We start from the raw sequence: 20,041 nt of genomic DNA on the forward strand, positions 1-20,041 counted from the left end.
GGCACGATGGCTCACGCCTGTAATCCCAGCACTTTGGGAAGCCGCGGGGTGGATCACCTGAGGTCAGGAGTTTGAGACCAGCATGGCCAACTGTGGGGCTCCGGCACGTCTGCCGGGGGGCTTCCGACCAGCGGAGAGCCTCAGCCCCACTCAAGTGTTCTTAACCTGGAAGAGGGAGTGCGCGGAAGAAAAGATAGATAGAGAGCGGGGTCTGGAGGACTGCCAGGCAATGCCGGAGCAAGAAGTGCCAAGACAGCAAGTTTATTTGTGCAAACTACAGGTTATATACCTTTCAGTGTTTGAGGAGTGACGTACATTCCATTGTATCTTGAAATAAAGTCAAGAATATAAATCACAAGAAAAGGGGTACAGAAAGTATGACTCTTAATCAAAGGGTGTACAGCAAAGAGACAATAAAGTTTACAAAAAGGGGGTCATAAATCTAAACATGTGTTTTTCTAAAATCAGTTAAGCAAGCAAGTAAGATTGTTAACAAGGTACAGCTGGACCTTTCCAAATGTCATTCTAACCTTGCCTATTCATATAGGATCATATGCAAACAATATGATTGAATTAGCAGAGGTAAACGAAGTCATACAGTTATTGTGCAGAGAAGGAACCAGGAGGCACACAATGTCTACCCATACGATGTCTCATTAGACCACAAGGCCTGAACTCAGCCATTCTGTTGCAAATGTCAGAGGCAAAGATTGATGTTTATAAAATCAGTGCAACTAGACTTCCTCCTTTCCCTTAGCTCAACAGCCTCCAGGAGAGGAGAAACGTGTATGGGCTCAAGCTCAAGATGGCGAGCGTCCTGTCAAGGGCCCTTTGCAGGAGCGATCCCCACAGCCAACATGGTGAAGCCAGTCTCTACCAAAAATACAAAAATTAGCCAGGCGTGGTAGCAGATGCCTGTAATCCCAGCTACTCAGGAGACTGAGTCAGGAGAATTGCTTGAACCCTGGAGGCGGAGGTCACAGTGAGCTGAGATGGTATCACTGCACTCCAGCCTGGGTGACAAGAGTGAAACTGTATTTTAAAAAAAGAATAAAAAATACGATGCAAATAAAGACGATTATTAATGAAATAAGTTGAAGTCCAGATCTGAAAAGTGCTTATTCGTGAAGGTAACGAAGCAGATAGATCACGTGGTGTGGTGGCCTTGCCGTTTTGACAGCTTGCATCTGGTTAGCTTTTGAGTGACCCTTCCAAACCGAGTTTCCACTGGCTGTGGGTCAGCTTGGGTTGGAGATCTCTGGTGATGAAAGATGTCCACTCAGGTAGGGCTGCCTTTCTAAAAGGAAAGACACAAATCCATTTGGGGGGAAGGGCTTTATCGGAGGGAAGCTGTGATCTTTGATGTCTGTCTCCAGGGAGATTGCTTGTAAAAAGAATGCTTCATTAATTACATTTTTTTTTCAGTGGGAAGCTTTATAAGGCCCTGGCAGTTATGAAGTATAACATTTCTGAGAAGAGCTCGTCCACAGGCTCCTGCATTCAGGCACACGGACCTTCCCGCTACTCTTTCAAAGCAAGCGAGCTGCTGCTGTTGAAAGGGGTAGAATGTGAATCGAGCAACACCAGGGGAAGAGCCTGAGGCCAGAGAAGGTTAAAGTTTCTACAAGCTCTGCCAATTTGATTTTTATTATTTTATTTGTGCGTTTCACCAGGCTGGAAGACTGAGGGCGGTATGGACAATGGGGATGTTGAAAAATCAGCCACGTGCTGCAAATGAACGGAATCATTGGACCAGTGAGATGGGTTCTCAGCTTCCATGAGGACTGGAAGGAACTTCTAAGGAATAGGACATGATTTAAAGCAGTCATGGTTGAAGATGCGATTGACAAAGAAATTTGGTCATTTTGTTTTTTTGTGGCCTACTGAAACAAGGTTCCCTTGTCCCCTCGCAGGGCATGTGATGGCGGAGTGGGTCACTTTTTCAGTGCCCCACTGCTCAGACCTGCAGGGGAGCACACAGATGGGCAGATTCTGGGGCTTTGGCCCACGGCAGCGTCTAGGGGTGGATGTTTACAGCTCCCGAAGCCCCAGCGGGCTTGTGCTACAGGGCGCCCCTTTAGTTTCGCCATCTACAGGCAGCTTGTGTTAACCAGCAGCTCAGTTAGACCCTCTACCTTGTTACAACGACAGAGGGATTTCTGTATCCTGGATTATTGCCGTGGTGTACTGGAAGAATCGGATCGCACCTGGGCTTGGAAAATGAGTGCAAGGTTTTATTGAGTGGAGGGAGCTCTCAGCAGATGGAGGAAGCCAGAGGGGCGTGGAGTGGGAAGGTTTCCCCCTGGAGTCAGGGTGCTTAGCAGCCCTGGTCCTCCCTCAACCACTCCAGCCAAACTCTGTCTCATTCTGCAGGTCGATGGCCTGTGCATCCGTTGTGAGCTCTTCCGCCAGCCTGATCCCCTCCACGGCCTCTCCACGTCCAGCTGCTTGTGTGTCTGCCTGCTACGGTCTCAGCGTTTTTATAAGTGCAGGATGGGGGTGTGGTAGACCAGCGTGCTCTTGGAAAATGCAACATTTGGGCAGGAAAACAAAAATGCCTGTCTTCACCTAGGTCCATCGGCACAGGCCCGGGGGTGGAGCCCTCGCCAGGGACGACGCCCTTCTCTACCCAGCACTTCCCTGCTCCGCTTCCATATCACTATAATTCAACATAACACTTTCAATAATGACTGATAGCATATCCCGAGACATATCAGTTTTTAGGAATCTCATACAACTTTGGAACACATATTAATAACACATTTCACAAATATAAGTCAAAGAAAGTTAAATATCATTTCTTTTTTGACAATGCGTGCTGTGTAATTTTTACATACCAAATAATACCAAGCTCTCTCGAACTTACGTGTTATTTTTTTTTTCTTTTTCAAATGTTTAAAAGTTAATTTGAGGTCAAAATGACTTAATTTAGAATTTGCATTTTCATTTTTGGAATTTTGTCAAATATCAAACCTTTAAAACACTTGACATTAAAATAGAAAAGGTTTAAAGGACTTGTTCAAAATAGAATCATGGGGTATTGCAAAATAATAGTCATCCATTTAGCCAAAGTGATAATTAAAGGATTTCAGAGGCTGGGTGCAGTGGCTCACGCCTATAATCCCAGCATTTTGGGAGGATGAGGCGGGAGGATGAGGCAGGCGGATCACAAGGTCAAGAGATCGAGACCATCCTGACCAACATGGTCAAACCCTGTATCTACTAAAAGTACAAAAATTAGCTGGGTGTGGTGGTGTGCATCTGTAATTTCAGCTACTTGGGAGGCTGAGGCAGGAGAATCACTTGAACTAGGAGGTGGAGGTTGCAGTGAGTCAAGATCGAGCCACTGCACTCCAGCCTGGTGACAGAGAGAGGCTCTGTCTCAAAAAAAAAAAAAAAAAAGATTTCAGAAAGGCCTGGTACCATGGCTCACACCTGTAATCCCAGCACTTTGGGAGGCCAAGGTAGGAGGGTCACCTGAAGTTAGGGGTTCAAGACCAACCTGGCCATCATGGTGAAACCCTGTCTCCACTAAAAATACAAAATTAGCTGGGGGTGGTGGCAGGCACCTGTAATCCCAGCTACTTGGGAGGCTAAGGCAGGAGGATCACTTGAACCCGGGCGGGGGCAAAGGATGCAGAGAGCCAAGATCACACCATTGCACTTCAGCCTGGGAAAAAGAGTGAAACTCCATCTCAAAAAAAAAGGATTTCAGAAAGCAAAAACCTTTATTGTTTGATAGAGAGGAAACTCAGTTTTCCAATCAAAAGACCTAATGAAGAAAGCATAAGGCAAACTCTCTCCTCTTTTTAAAAATTTATTTATATTGCAGTTTATTCAAAAGGGAAACAAAAATCTTTTACTATCCCTCATTACTACTGCATGAAAATCTTGCTCAAAAGAGAAAAGTAAATTCTGCCTTTACATGATTAGTAATGCTACAGCTAAGTATAATAATTATAATAAAGCCTTACAAACAGATCCATCAATTCTCAATCACTTTTGACCACTACTCAAGATAAAGTTTCTATATACCTTTTATAATCTCTTACAATGTTTTTCATTTTATTTCTTTCCCCAACTTTGTTCATTCATATGGCTTTACCTATCTCATAAATATGATATATGATATATATACACAGATGCATATGTGTATACACACACAAAATATATATATATAATCATATGTATTTCCTAATAGGCTTTGCGTCCCTGTGTGTGTGTGTGTGTGCGTGTGTGTGTATATCTTTTAGAGATGGAGTCTTGCTCTGTTGCCCAGGCTGGCGTGTAGTGGCAAAATCAGAGCTTCTGGGCTCAAGCAATCCTCCTGCCTCAGCCTCCTGAGTAGCTGAGTCTACAGGCATGAGCCACCATGCTCAGCTAATTAGAAAAAAATGTATTAGGCTAGGCCTGGTGGCTTATGCTTGTAATCCCAGCACTTCAGGAGGCTAAGGCAGGTGGATTGCTTGAGCTCAGGAGTTTGAGACCAGTCTGAGCAACATGGCCAAACCCCATTTCTACAAAAAATACAAAAGTGAGCCAGGTGTGGTGGCACATGCCTGCAGTCCCAGCTACCTGGGGGACTGAGATGGGAAGATTGCTTGAGGCTGAATTCTTCTTGGTTCCTCCAATTTAATTGTATCCCACTTTTCTGACTTGCAATCACTAAAAACAAGAATTGCTTTGTTCCTGAAACCCTGCAAGTAGGATATGGACGACTTGATTAAATTTCAAAGAAAACCCTGTGGGGGTTCAGTCAGGATGGTAGGAGAGATTATAAAATTATAAGTCACAAACCTTCTCAGAAGGCCGGAAAATGTTTGCAAAAGGCTTGGGAAGGAGGTTATGGCTGAAGGCAGCCTAATCCCCTTTCTTTGTGCAAATAATATAGAATAGAAACAAAAGAATGTAAGTTGTTTCCTCATGTGGCCCTAAAACGAAGCTTCAGTCATTTGTGGGCCAGATGGCTCTCTTGTGGGGAGGCTAACCAGGTTTATTATCCACAAATGGTGTTTCCTTTAGGCCTGGGAACCTGGCCTTTAATCATTATCCACAAATGTGTAGACGCGGAGACTCTTATTAAATCTATACTGAAAAGATGCCTGGAGAGCAGCTGATCACGGACGGTGGCTGCTAAGTCTCTGCAGCGTCTGTGGCCACAGACCCCTAGCCTGCTCTTTCACTGAAAGAGAGCGTTTCAGCGCATTTGCTCACCCCCACTAGGTTGGGATCTGCCGGTTGGACTCCGACAAAACCCCTCATGCCTGATGTAGGGACCACTCGGGGAATTTACCGAAATGTCCTCTGCCATTAGCAGAGACATTGAAACCACAAATCAGGAAAATATGCTTCAAACTGCAATCTAGGAATTTTGATGAACTGACTCCTGTACTCAGAGACTACATTTATGGTTTGTTCTGGCCAGTAACTTTTGTTTTTAGTTTCTTTCCATGAAAATATTGGTTTTGGTTTGTGGTGACCTTGGCTGAGGAACATAGCCTAACCTCTTGGTATTATCCTCCTGAGAGTCGTCATTATAATCTCTTTGGTGCACTGTATTCTACCAAGGGTCTTAAATGTGTGTTTGAAGCCATCAGTGGTACACTAGACAGTCGTACTGTGGTTCGTGCAACAAAAATAAAATGAACCACTGTCAGAGGCTGTGAACCAGAGCAACTCCATCTTGAATAAGAGCTGGGTAAAATGAGGCTGAGATCTACTGGGCTGCATTCCCAGAAGGTTAAGGCATTCTAAGTCACAAGATGAGCTAGGAGGTCAGCACAAGGTACAGGTCATAAATATCTTGTTGATAAAAGAGGTTGCAGTAAAGAGACCAGCTAAAACCCACCGAAACCAAGATGGCGATGAGAGTGTCCTCTGGTTGTCCTCACTGCTACATTCCCACCAGCATCATGCAAGTTTACAAATGCCAGGGCAACATCAGGAAGTTACTCCATATGGTCTAAAAAGGGGAGACATGAATAATCCACCCCTTGTTTAACACATCATCAAGAAATAACCATTAAATGGGCTCCCAGCAGCCCTCAGAGCTGCTCTGTCTATGGAGCAGCCATTCTTTGTTACTCTACTTTTTCTTTTTCTTTTTTTTTTGAGATGGGATCTCATGCTGTTGCCCAGGCTGCAGTCAATGGCATAATTGCCACTCTCAATATGGAGCTTATAAGCCACAACATCAAGCTCATTAAGGAAAGATGTATTTTGTAATGTTACAGGAAAGGGGTCCAGTTCAGACCTCAAGAGAGGGTTCTTGGATTTCACGCAAGAAAGAATTCAGGGCGAGTCTGTAGAGTCAAGTGAAAGCAAGTTTATTAAGAAAGTAAAGGAAAAGGCTGGGTGCAGTGGCTCCTGCCTGTAATCCCAGCACTTTTGGAGGCTGAGGCAGGTGGATCACGAGATCAGGAGTTCAGACCAGCCTGATCAACATGGTGACACCTCATATCTACTAAAAATACAAAAATTAGCAGTGGGTGGTTGTATGTACCTGTCATCCCAGCTACTCGGGAGGCTCAGGCAGGAGAATTGCTTGAACCTGGAAGGTCTCTATGAAGTGAATGCAGTGAAAATGATGGTGTGAGGCTTCCCAGTCTTAGTTAGAGAAATTTTGAGGACCCTTAGCTGTTCCAGCAGCCAGCTGCTTGCCGAGCCCAAGTGCCAGCCAGTTAAGGAAGAGGCCCTCAAGGCCATCCTACTGCAGCCATCATCTGACTGTAACCACATGGGGCTCTGAGTGAGAACTGAGCCCATTTCCCTCAAGGCCATCCCACTGCAGCCATCATCTGACTATAATCACACGGGGCTCTGAGTGAGAACTGAGCCCATTTCCTTCAAGGCCATCCCACTGCCATCATCTGACTGTAACCACATGGGGCTCTGAGTGAGAACTGAGCCCATTTCCCTCAAGGCCATCCCACTGCCATCATCTGACTGTAACCACATGGGGCTCTGAGTGAGAACTGAGCCCATTCGACCCAGATTCATACGTTTTCAAGGCGTCCTTGGAAAGGAGAGAGAGAGAGAGAACAAGGCGAACACACACCTGTTCCCAGCTGCCCACGCCTGCAAGTGACACTCTTCATTTCTGCCCCATTTGGATGCAAGGAGGCTGAGAAACATAGTTTAGCTCTGTGTCTGAGAAGAGGAAATTAGTTTGTGATATCTAGCCAGTATCTACCACATACAACCAACCCAAAAAATGAAAAAAGAAGCCGGGCACAGTGGCGCGTGGCTGTAGTCCCAGTTACTCAGGAGGCTGAGGCTGGAGGATCACTTGAGCCAGGAGTCCTGGGCTGTAGTGCGCTGTGCCGATCAGGTGTCCACACTAAGTTGGGCATCAATATGGGGACCTCCCGGGAGCGGGGGATCACCAGGTTGCCTAAGGAGGGGTGAACCGGCCCAGGTCGGAAACAGAGCCCTTCAAAACTCCATTGCTGATCAGTAGTGGGATCGTGCCTGTGAATAGCCACTGCACTCCAGCTGGGGCAACACAGCCAGATCCTGTCTCTGAAATAAATAAATTAATTAAATTAAATTTAAAAAGAAAAGAAAGAAAACAAAACAAATCCATGCTTATCCTGGAACTCGGTATGTAGTGGCAGTGGCATTGTAAATAAGTTTGAAGAGAAGAGTTATTTAGTAGATAGCATTAGTGAAACTGATTCCACCTATTAAGAAAAATTACTGGATCTTTACCTCACACCATATACTATAAAGTCTACACAGATCAGTGGTTCTTGATAGGAGGCAATGTCGTCACCCAGAGGATGTTAGGTAATATCCGGGAGACATTTTTGTTGTCCCGACTTGCTGGGCACCACTGGCCCCTAGGGCAGCTGCTCAGCGTCGTCCAGGGCACAGGGCAGCTGCTCAGCGTCATCCAGGGCACAGGGCAGCTGCTCACCACAGAGCCCAAATGGATACAGTGTCAAGGCTGAGAAGCCCTGCAATAGGGTTCACCCACATGTGAGAGAGAAAAATAAAACACTAACAGAAAAAAAAATTAAAGAAAGTTTCTTATGACCTTGGGCTAGGGATAGATTTCTTAAACAAGGCCCCTAAACGAATGGATGTAACTATATCAAAACCAACAATTTCTTTTTAAGTTTTTAATGGATACATTGTATTTGTACATATTTATGGAGTACAATTTTTGGGTTCCATATACATATATATGTTATATAATGATCAAATTAGGTAGGCTGGGCATAGTGGCTCACCCCTATAATCCCAGCACTTTGGGAGGTCAAGGCAGAAGAACTGTTTGAGCCCAGGAGTTCAAGCCCCCACCTGGGCAACATTACAAGATCCCATCACTACAATAAATTAAAAAATTAGCCAGATGTGGTAGCTCATGCCTGTGGTCCCAACTACTTAGGAGGCTGAGGCGGGAGGAACTCTTGAGCCCAAGAGGCCAAGGCTGCAGTGAGCTATGTTCCCATCACTGCACTCCAGCCTGAGCAACAGAGAGAGACCCTGTCTCAAAAACAAACAAATCAGGATAGTTAGTGTGACCATCATCTCATGCATTTATCTGAACTTTACATGCATTGTAAAGTTTTCTCCTGTACAATGATCATCATTGTTTATCAGATCAGATAGATGATAAAAGAAACAATTTGCAGCATTTGACAGAAAGAGGGAGGATGAGTGGGTTTTATCTGGGATTCCCACTAATCCTTCAGAACACCCCAAAAGCCACAAAGATGGTGAAAACCCAAACCACACTTTTCATCTAAACGCACACGTTATCTCTTATGAAAGTAGGAGACATCTCGAGTGATTACAGTTATGAACATCTGTGCACCAAATAACATACCTGGGCACTTAACCAACAAAAGCTCACAGGTAGACAAGGACTCTGGCAGGTCTAAACAGCAGATTTCAAACTCTGCCATAGGAAAACAGAGAGGTACCACCCTTCAATTGCTCTTGGGAGATTTACTATAATAACTATACATTATGCCTCAAAGGAAGTTTTAGAACATTCCATGGAGAAAAGTGGGTGGGGAGAGGGAGAGAAATAGTACAGACAATGGTCTTTCATTATGAAGCAATAAAATGAAAATAACAAAACCAGGAAACGAAATACCCCAACACCTGTACATTTGCAAAGCTTTCTTCAAAGGACGCCTGTCAAAGAAATCAAAACCGAAACTGCAGAACATCTAGCGAGCGACGGTGAAGACGCGCTACGTGTCAGGGCCATTGGGCTACTTGACTGGATTGCTGTGGCTTTAGAATCACTCTTGTTATCTGCCAGGGCAGGACCCACCCCCCACCCCCCACCCCATCTTCTTCAAAATCGTCTTGGCTATTCTTGGCCTTTTGTTCTGTATACGATTCGATGTCAGCTTTCCCACTTCCATGAAAAGCCCTGGTGAGATTTTGATGGGAATTTGCAGTGAATCGATAGATTAATTTGAAAAGATGTGACACCTTCATGATATTAAGTCGCCCACCTGGTAAAAACCCAGTGCATCACCCTGGCTCCAGCAGCTGAGGGGCCGGCGGGAGGGGACTGTGGGTGTGAGATAGAGGGAGGAAGGCATAAATACTGGCCATGGCTTCATGACCCACTGCAGCCACAGAGGTCCCCTTCAATGTCCTTTGTGGTTTTGAGTTTTGCATAGTGGGAGGAATTTGTTTTTGCAAGGTGCAAAGTGGCCCCAGGAGGAAGAAAATGTCATAGAGGACAACTGCTCAACGTGTTTCTGATCATAAAACTCAACAGTATTTTTTTTTCTTTTTGCTGATTTGTAAGGTGAGGCCTGGCGTTTTGAAAGCCTGAACGGCTTAGAAGGGGTGTTGAGGGGTGTGTAAGCTCTTCCCGGTGTCTGTCATCCCAAATAGCCATCAAGAGCTATGAGGAGCAAAAAAGAACACACTAGAGCTTTTGTGTTAAGGGACAAAGGGGCATAGGCAAGACTTCAGGTAACAACAGGGGAATGGGCAAAGGGCCAGTGCAGAAGTACTCCAGTTACCTAGCCCTGACCTTCTGGGTTTCTGGATGTGAGTCTGCTGCTGGGAGGACTGGACCCAGGAGACTGGTACTGGTACCTGGGGCCTGCTCATGCCCAAGACCTCCCTTGTCCTCCCTGATGGAAACTGCAGACAGTGTCCAATGCGTCAGGATGATATATGCCACAGAGGGACCCTGAGACACTGGCAGACTGATAGGGACTGGTCACACGAGGATGGCAGCATGGAGAGTACCTCCTGGCCCCCAGGGCCAGCAGGGAGAGGCCCGGCCAGATGCATCATTAATTGCCATGCTTGCCTTAAATACATTCACCTCATCCTTCGGGTGCCCCACTGGTTGTGACTGATAAGACTTTGCTCTTTCCAGTTTAAATTCATGGGAAAAAAGATTTCTACTTCAAGACAGCAGGGTGCCACCTGAAACCCACGATGTCTTTCTCAAATACATCAAGACCAGAGGAAAAAAACATTTTAATAACAAAATCTTGTCCACACAAATATAAAAGGGGAATTCTCTGTAGACCTGAAATAAGCCTCTCTCCAAAGGAAAGAAGCAGGAAGAAACTCCTAGGTCAGCGTGGGAGCTGCGTTTAGCTGGGAAGCAGGACCCCAGGCAGGCTCCATAGCTGAGCGTGGGAGCTGCGTGTTAGCCGGGAAGCAGGACCCCGAGCAGGCTCCATAGCTCAGCGTGGGAGCTGCGTGTTAGCCGGGAAGCAGGACCCCAGGCAGGCTCCATAGCTCAGCGTGGGAGCTGCGTGTTAGCCTGGATGCAGGACCCCACCAGGCTGAGCACACGAGGCTTGGGGCCAGGACCTTGGTCTGTGCCCAGGGCTGAGGGAGCAAAGCTGAGAACCCACTGGTGACTGAGGCCAGGTCTCCACCATGGGCCTGAGGCAGGGGGCCAGAAATGCCCTGTCAAATCACAAATGAATGGGGCTGATGCAGAACAGAGGAGTGCAGAATTTGGCAGGAAAGTGCAGAGGAAAACAGTGTACTCTGTTTTTTGTTTGTTTGTTTTGAGACAGAGTCCCCTCTGTCACTCAGGCTGGAGTGTAGTGGCAAGATTACAGCTCACTGCAACCTCTGCCTCCTGGGTTCAAGCGATTCTCCTGCCTCAGCCTCCTGCCTCAGTAGTTGGGATTACAGGCATCTGCCACCACGCCCGGCTAATTTTTTTTTTTTTTTTTTTTTTAAGTAGTGACAGGGTTTCTCCATGTTGGCCAGGCTGGTCTTGAACTCCTGACCTCAGGTGATCTGCCCACCTCAGCCTCCCAAAGTGCTGGGATTACAAGTGTGTGCCACTGTGCCTGGCTGTATATTCTGTTTTTGTTTTTGCTTCATATTCAGGAAGGGAGATAGATTAATTACCTTTTGCTTGGAAATGAAATTTAGGTATGATCTAAAATTTAAGAGTGACCACTAAAAATAAAATTAAAATGTATAACTTCCAATCCAATAGTAGGGGAGAAGAGACTAGCACAAAGAAAATTCAATTAAACCAAAGACAAGAAAATAAAGAAGAAATAAAGAGAAAGAATGCTAAATAGAAAATACAACATAACATGACAGATCTAAGTCCAGGGCATTTAACAATAAATGTAAGTAGGTCAAACTCTTTTTAAAAGACAAACAAAATGAAATTTAACTAGATGTTGTTTTTAAGAGACTCTCCTAAAACAAGATTGAAAATAGAAAAAAATTTCCAAATACTAATGAAAAGAGTTTGTGTAACAGCATGAATATCAGAAGACATAGATCTCAAGGCAAAATCATTAGAGACATAGATAAATATTTCATATTAGAAAAATAACGATTTGGTTAGCGCAGTGGCTCACGCCTGTTATCCCAGCACTTTGGGAGGCTGAGGTGGGTGGATCACAAGGTCAGGAGATCAAGACCATCCTGGCTAACATGGTGAAACCCTGTCTCTATTAAAAATACAAAAAAATTAGCCGGGTATGGTGGTGGGCACCTGTAGTCTCGGCTACTGGAGAGGCTGAGGCAGGAGAATCGCTTGGACTCAGGAGGTGGAGGCTGCAGTGAGCCGAGATCACACCACTGCACTCCAGCCTGGGCGACAGAGTGAGACTTCATCTCAAAACACACACACACACACACACACAGAAATTAGCTGGGTGTGGTGGTGCACATCTGTAATCCCAGTTACTCAGGAGGCTGAGGCATGAGAATTGCTTGAACCCAGGTGCTAGAGGTTGCAATAAGCTGAGATCACACCACTGCACTCCAGCATGAGTGACAGCAAAACTCTATCTCAAAGAAATAAAATAAAAAAGAAAAATTAGCAATTCATCAAAAAAACGTTCTTTATAAGTGATCAAAATTGGCTCAAGGAAATAGATAAATAACCATAAAAGAAATGGAAATAGTGTTCCGGTCACCCCTAAGCAGAGGTCCCAGCTCCAGATAGCTTTACAGTAAGTTCCAGCCATGCTTCAGGAAAGAGAGAATTTTTAGCCTGAGCAAACTCTTCCATTATGTGGAAAAAGATGGGAAGTGGCCCACCTCATTTTAAGGGGCTAGTATGATCTTGTAACAAAACTAAACAAGATCCCCCAGAGAAAGTACAACTATAGGTTACCCTCTCTTGTGAGCACTGGTGTAAAAACTGAACAAAACGTTAGCAAAACAAATGCAGCAGGACAGTGAAATAACATTACACCATGACCAACTGGTGTTTATGCCCAGAATAAGAAAAAATAAGAAATGCGAGCACTTACACAGAGATTAAAACGTTTAATCATCACAACACCAGCTTGAAACATTGAAAGGTCAAGGAACTTGCTCAATGACATGTAGCTGATTAAGTGGAAGAATCCAAAATTAAGTCCAGATAGACCTTTTTCTGTGCTCTCAGCCACTGCACTCTGCAGCCCCGTTAGGTCAACAGATTAGAAAAATGATCACTGTGATTAACCACAGATTAAAGAAGAAAAACAACATCATCTCAGATGCAGAAAAAGCTTTCAATGAAACGGAGCACAACTTCACGACAAAACTGTGCTCTCAAAGGGAATTTTCATAACATAATCATGATCTCCACCAAAAGCCTCAGCAAACCTCATACTTACCGTTATATGTAAATTTTCAGTGCTACAAAAGAAGTAGCACTTGAATATAAATTTTCTCAGCAAGGCAATTTACTTCTATAGAAGGGTGCATCTCACAGATGTAGCAATGGCAAGCACACACCTGGACAAGGGAGGGGAAGGGATTCTTATTCCTGACACAGGTAGCCCCTGCTGTGTCGTTCTCCTATTGGCTAGGGTTGGACAGCACTGCCCTAAGCAAATTCTGGTTGGCTATTTTAAAGAGAGCAGGGGTACCAGCCGGAGTTGGGGGGTTGGGTAGTTTGGTGGGAAGGATGGTTACAGAACAGGTCAGAGCAGGTGACCAGGGGTGACTCAGGTCAAAGCCAGTGACCAGGGGAACAGATGTGAATGCTGATTAGAACTGGTGGGAAAGTTGTTTACCAAAACTAGAGTCAAGGAGGTACAGAGAACCAGGAACTTAAACTTTAAAATGGAGAATTAAAGAACAAGGAAGCTGAACATACTGACATACTGACTCTTTGAAGAGAAACCTGGAGTTCACTATATCTGACACTAATGATTGCTATAACAATCGTCACACATACTAATTGTTCTAAGATAAATAGACCAAAGTTCTCAGCATGTTTTACCTTCATGTCTGATAGGAGGAGAGGCCCATTTCCAAGATGCCTCTGAGCAGCCAGGCAAGCCACACCCAGATCAGTTAGGGCAAATGGAATTTTATAGCCCTGGACTACAAGGACCTACACACCCAGTTTTTAAGCAAGCCATTTGGAAGCTAAAGGTACTTTCCTAAGAATCTAGTGGGTGCCATGAAAGAAATCTCTGGGTGATTGGAGGATACATATAGCAGAGGAAGACAATAAAAAAAATTTGAAGACAGGTGTGGTGGCTCACGCCTGTAATCCCAGCACTTTGGGAGGTCAAGGCAGGTGGATCACCTGAGGTCAGGAGTTCGAGGCCAGCCTGACCAACATGGTAAAACCCCATCTCTACCAGAAATACAAAATTAGCTGGGTGTGGAGGCTTATGCTCGGGAAGGTGAAAAAAAAAGATGTCAGAGAAGAGAGTAAGCTAGAGACTGGCGAATGTTTCCAACTGCCAGCGTTATCTAACAAGGATTAGGTGTTATGGTTGAGAATGTCATCTCCCTTCAGTTCTTTTCTGCAGTCACTCTGTCTTTATTTTATCTTTCACAAGTAGTTACTACCAATTAGGAGGAATATAATCAGAAGCCCACTTGCAGGAATTCTGTTTCTTAGCATCCAGTGAAAAACGTCTGGCCTAAGGACATCTGAAGGCATGTGATATGAAAAGCTAAAACAAAAAAGCTGGAAAATGTGGCACATATACACCATGGAATATTATGCAGCAATCAGAAATGATGACTTCGTGTCCTTTGTAGGGACATGGACGAATATAGAGAACATCATTCTCAGCAAACTGACACAAGAACAGAAAATGAAATACTGCATATTCTCACTCATAGGCGGGTGATGAACAATGAGAACACATGGACACAGAGAGGGGAGCACTACACACTGGGATCTATTGGGGGGAATAGGGGAGGGACAGCGAGGGGGGGAGCTGGGGAGGGATAGCCTGGGAGAAATGCCAAATGTGGGTGAAGGGGAGGAAGGCAGCAAAACACACTGCCATGTGTGTACCTATGCAACTATCTTGCATGTTCTGCACATGTACCCCAAAACCTAAAATGCAATTAAAAAAAAATCTAACAAATAGAACTGAGACCCTTAACATTGTCAACAAAAAGGGTCAAACTGTACAATATTTGAAGAGATGTATTCTTATTTATTTATTTATTTATTTATTTTGAGGTAGAGTTTCACTCTTGTTGCCCAGGCTGGAGTGCAATGGTGTGATCTCAGCTCACTGCAACCTCTGACTCCCGGGTTCAAGTGATTTTCCTGCCTTAGCCTCCCGAGTAGCTGGGATAACAGGCGCCTACCACCATGCCTGGCTAATTTTTTGTATTTTTAGTAGAAATGGGGTTTCACCATGTTGGCCAGGCTGGTCTTAAACTCCTGACCTCAGGTGATCTGCCTGCCTCAGCTTCTAAAAGTGCTGGGATTATAGGCATGAGCCACTATGCCCCGCTAAGATTTATTCTAAGTCGAATATGAGTGACTGGTGGCCCGTGACACAGCTCTCAGGAGATCCTGAGAATATGCGCCCAGGGTGGTTGGGCCACGATTTGACTTTATACATTTTAGGGAGACATAAGACATCAATTAATACATGTAAGATTCCAGACAATAGGAAGCAGGTCAGGGACTGCTTCCAGGTACTAGGTGGATTCAAAGATTTTTCTGAATGGCAATCAGTTGAAAGAGTTATTATTAATAGAAAGGAATGTCTAGGTTACAAAGGGGTTGTGGAGACCAAGGTTTTATCATGCAGATAAAGCCTCCAGGTAGCAGGCTTCAGAGAGGGCAGATCATCAATGTTCCTTATCAGGTGTAAGAGTCTGTTCTATCAGTAAGTCCGAAAGAGAGGAAGGTATGAGACATGTCCAGCTCCCCTTCTCATCTGGCCTGAACAAGCTTTGTAGGTTAACTCGGAAAGCCCTGGTGAGAGGAGGGGACCATTCAAATGGTTGGGAGGCTTAGAATTTTACTTTTGGTTTATAATATCAAACCTTTCCACATTCCCATTAAAGTCACACGCAGATAAGGAAGCTTGCTATCACAGCTAATCAGCTTTATCTTGAAGATTTTAGTTGGTGCAATAATGAAAAGAAATGAGACACCTGATATTAGAAAGGAAGGGACACAATCCTTACTATTTCTCCACACTCTGATCGCCAGCAGAGAAAAGAGAAAGGCAGGCGGGGTGCAGTGTCTCAAGCCGCGTAGTCTTAGCACTTGGGAAGGCTGAGGTGGGAGAATCACCTGAGCCTGGGACGGCAAGTCTGCAGTGAGCTGTGATCATACCACTGCACTCCAGCCTATGTGACAGGGTGAGACTCTGTCTTGAAAAACAAAACAGCAAATACAACAGGAACAAAACAGGAAAGCTTGAATGGATGCAATTTTATTTATTAATTTTTTACTTCACACACTACACTGATGCAGGCTTTTAAAAATCATTTATTTGGTTAGTGTTTTGTTTTGTTTTTGAGACAGGGTCTCATTCTGTCACCCAAGCTGGAGTGCAGAGGGGCTGTCATGGCTCACCGCAGCCTCACCCTCCCAGGCTCAAGCCATCTTTCCACCTTAGCATCCCAAGGAGTTGGGATTATAGGTGTGCACCACCACAGCTGGCTAATTTTTTACCTTTTTTTTTTCATAGAGATGGGTCTCACTGTGTTGCCCAGGCTGGTCTTGTACTCCTGGGCTCAAGTGATCTCCCTTCCTCAGGCTCCCAAAGTGCTGGGGCTACAGGCGTGAGTGGCCATACCTGGCCTGGATAAACGTTCATAATAGCAAAGTCCATTAAGTGATCTAGACGCAACATCAATAAAGGCAAATCAATAGCATTCCGTTCACAAGCAACTACAATTAGAAATGTAATCAGAAAAGAGATTACAAAAGCGTAAAACCGCAAATATCATATAACATTTCCGCATAAAAAATTACAGAACTGGGCCGGGTGTGGTGGCTCAGGCCTGTAACCCCAGCACTTTGGGAGGCTGAGGAGGGCAGATCACGAGGTCAAGAGATTGAGACCATTCTGGCCAACATGGTGAAACTCTGTCTCTACTAAAAATACAAAAATTAGGCGTGGTGGCACGCACCTGTAGTCCCAGCTACTCAGGAGGCTGAGGCAAGAGAAGTGCTTGAACCCAGGAGGTGGAGGCTGCAGTGAGTCGAGATCGCGCCACTGCACTCCAGCCTGGCGATAGAGCGAGACTCTGTCTCAAAAAAAAAAAAAAAAAAAATACGGAATTAAAAAATAATTCTCAATCTTTAGTGAAAGAGCTAAAAGATGTGAAACAATGGGAGTAGCCACATTCGTGGGTGGGCAGACGTGTGATAATAAAGACAAGGTTCTTCTCTGAACTCATCTGTGATCCTGTGCACTAAGTTAAACTCTTGGGACGTTTGCTGTGTGTCAGGCACTTCACAAGCACCTCATTTACTTTTCTCAGGAACTCTAACCATCACTCCTTTAGGGTATATGTTATCTTCATTTTCCACTTGAGGAAACTGAGGCAAGGGAATAAAATCTCATTGGTAGGAAGTGGCAGAAGCAGGATTTTGAATCCAAGCCCTTAACCTTAAAGCTTTGTTGTCCCTTGCAGATAACCATGTTTCTAAATCTATTTGTACCAAAGTGGACTAATCTCAAAAACATCGTGTTGAATGAAAAAAGCAAGGTGTAGACTCATTACATTGAAATACTAGGCTGGGTTGCAGCAGCTCATGCCTGTAATCCCTGGGAGGCAAAGGCCAGAGGATCGCTTGAGCCTACAAGGTCAAGACCAGACCGGACAACATAGCGAGCCCTCCTATATACACTAAAAACAAAAAACAAAAAACTAGCTGCCGGTGTGATGGCTCATGTCTATAATCCCAGCACTTTGGGAGGTTGAGGCAGGTAGATCATGAGGTCAGGAGTTCAAGACCAGCCTGGCCAAGATGGTGAAACTCGTCTCTACTAAAAATACAAAAGTTAGTTGGGCATGGTGGTCGGCGCCTGTAATTCCAGCTACTGAGGAGGCTGAGGCAGAGAATTCCTTGAACCCGGGAGGCGGAGGTTGCTGTGAGCCAAGATCATACCACTGCACTCCAACCTGGGCAACAGAGCAAGACTCTGTCTCAAAAAAAAAAAAGAAAACAAAAAACTAGCCCAGTATGGTGGTGCACACTTTTGGTTCCAGCTACTCAGGAGGCTGAGGTGGGAAGATCACTTGAGGCTGGGAGGTCAAGGCTGCAGTGAGCCATGATCATGCCACTGCACTCCAGCCTGGGTGACAAAAGTAGGACCTATCTTAAACAAAACAAACAAATTACCATTACTGCAAACAAAAAGCACCAAACACAGCTGGGCGAAGTGAGTCACGCCTGTAATCCCAGCACTTTGGAAGACTGAGATGGGTGAATCACAAGGTCAGGAGTTCAAGACCAGCCTGGCCAAGATGGTGAAACCCCATCTCTACTAAAACTACAAAAAATGGGCGTGGTGGTGGGTACCTGTAATTCCAGCTACTCGGGAGGCTGAGGCAGGAGCATCGCTTCAACCCGGGCAGCAGAGATTGTGGTGAGCCAAGATCGCACCACTGCACTCCAGACTCCAGCCTGGGTGACAGAGTTAGACTCTGTCTCAAAAAGCACCAAACACTCATATTTTTCTGTGGCAATTGTGTCACCCTGGGCAGGCCATTCAGCATTGCTGCTACTCTGCTTCTGAAAACAGGGCTCATCATTCCTGAGCCTGGGGTTTTGGAGGATTAAGGAGGTAACACAAAGTAAGTGCTTAGCCCAGGCCCTGGACTGAAGGAACAGGGGGTCCTGCCCCTCACTCTCCCTTTCCCATCCCCCTCATGCCCAGCATTTCCTGTCCCCATCATCCCCAACTGCCTCTCCCTCAGCTTGTATTCCTTTGACCCAGTTAGAAAGAGATGAGGAAGGAATCCACCCCCTGGCTCCAACCTGCCCCCCTTGTTCTGATCCAAAGGGAGGGATCTGAGGACTCAGGTCTGAGCCTGGATTAGCTGTGTAATCCCCAGCTTTGCCTCGGCAACCTCTTTCCCTGCCCAAGAGAGGGGGCCTGGGGCTGGCAGCCAGGACTCCTGGGCTCTGGGCCTGATGCTACCCTACCTGTGTGGGAAACCTCAGACAGGGCAGAGATGCTCTTGGTGCCTCTCTTGGGAATGTCACTGACGTCCACAGTGACTGTCACATGCATGTCAGTTGTTCTGTGGGTTTGCTGTGTGCGGGGCACTGTGGGAGTGAACAAAGGCCTAGATTCCAGTCCAGCTCTACCACTCAGCAGCTTCATGCCCACAAAGGATGAAATCCCCGAGCCTAAGTTTTTTCATGGACAAAATGGAGCCAACCCCATGCAGAGTTCTCTTGGAGTGAGAAAATAGGTGCGAAAGAGTTTTGTAAATAGCACATTTTAGAGAGATTTAAAAGGATGATTACAGCACAAAGGAACAGAGATGGTTCCTCCTCATGAGGGCTGGAAAACAGCTGGAGAGAGCAGGCCAAAAAGGTCACTCATATCATGAGGACCACAGCAGAGGGTTCCAGGAAACTGAAAGACAGTCATCAGGCTTCCAAGACCTCCCGGGAAGGCAAAGGACAGAGGGACCTCCTCAGTTCAGGGAAAACCAAGGGAGGCGGGCAGCTACACAAACGCCCTAAAGCCTAGTGACCCCAGGAAGGGGTCTGGGGGGATGGGGGTGGGATTCGCAGCAGTGGCCTGGGCGTGATGACCCTGGTGAAGGATGGCGTCGCGGAGCCCTTGAATCCTGGACCAGTGGCTGATTCCAAAGGTAGCAGGGACCATGCCAGGATTTGGAGCAGAAGCGCAAAGTCCTGGACTCTCCTGACAAGGGCTGAGAGAGCTCAGTGGCGCCGGCAAGAGGATGTGTCATGCACGGACCATCTCCATCCTCTCTGCCTCACCCCAGCCTAGGACTCCGTGAAAGGTCCTCCGGGAAGACCCCCGCGAACAACCCGTTCCCCGCCCCCCCGCCCCGCCTGCCTTGGAGTCAGCAATCCTTCCCCGAGCACACGGCGCCCGGGGTGGGGAAGGCCACAGTCTGGCAGGTCTCGGATTAGGACAGAATAATTGCAACGTAGTCATGAGGATCAGGCTGTGACCTGCCTGACTTTTCCCTCCTCCTATGACACACTGATGCAGACGGTAGGTGCACACTAAACTCCGAACCTGTAGAAAGTGGAACACCCAGCCGAAGGCGACATGCGAGGTTTGTTTACTCGTGGCATGAAAGGCTGGGAGCCGGCGAGCGTAGTCCACAAAGTGGAGCGGGCTGAGGAAGG

The sequence above is a fragment of the Callithrix jacchus genome, chromosome 10, assembly GCF_049354715.1.
Source record: "Callithrix jacchus isolate 240 chromosome 10, calJac240_pri, whole genome shotgun sequence".
Classification (NCBI taxonomy): Eukaryota; Metazoa; Chordata; class Mammalia; order Primates; family Cebidae; genus Callithrix; species Callithrix jacchus.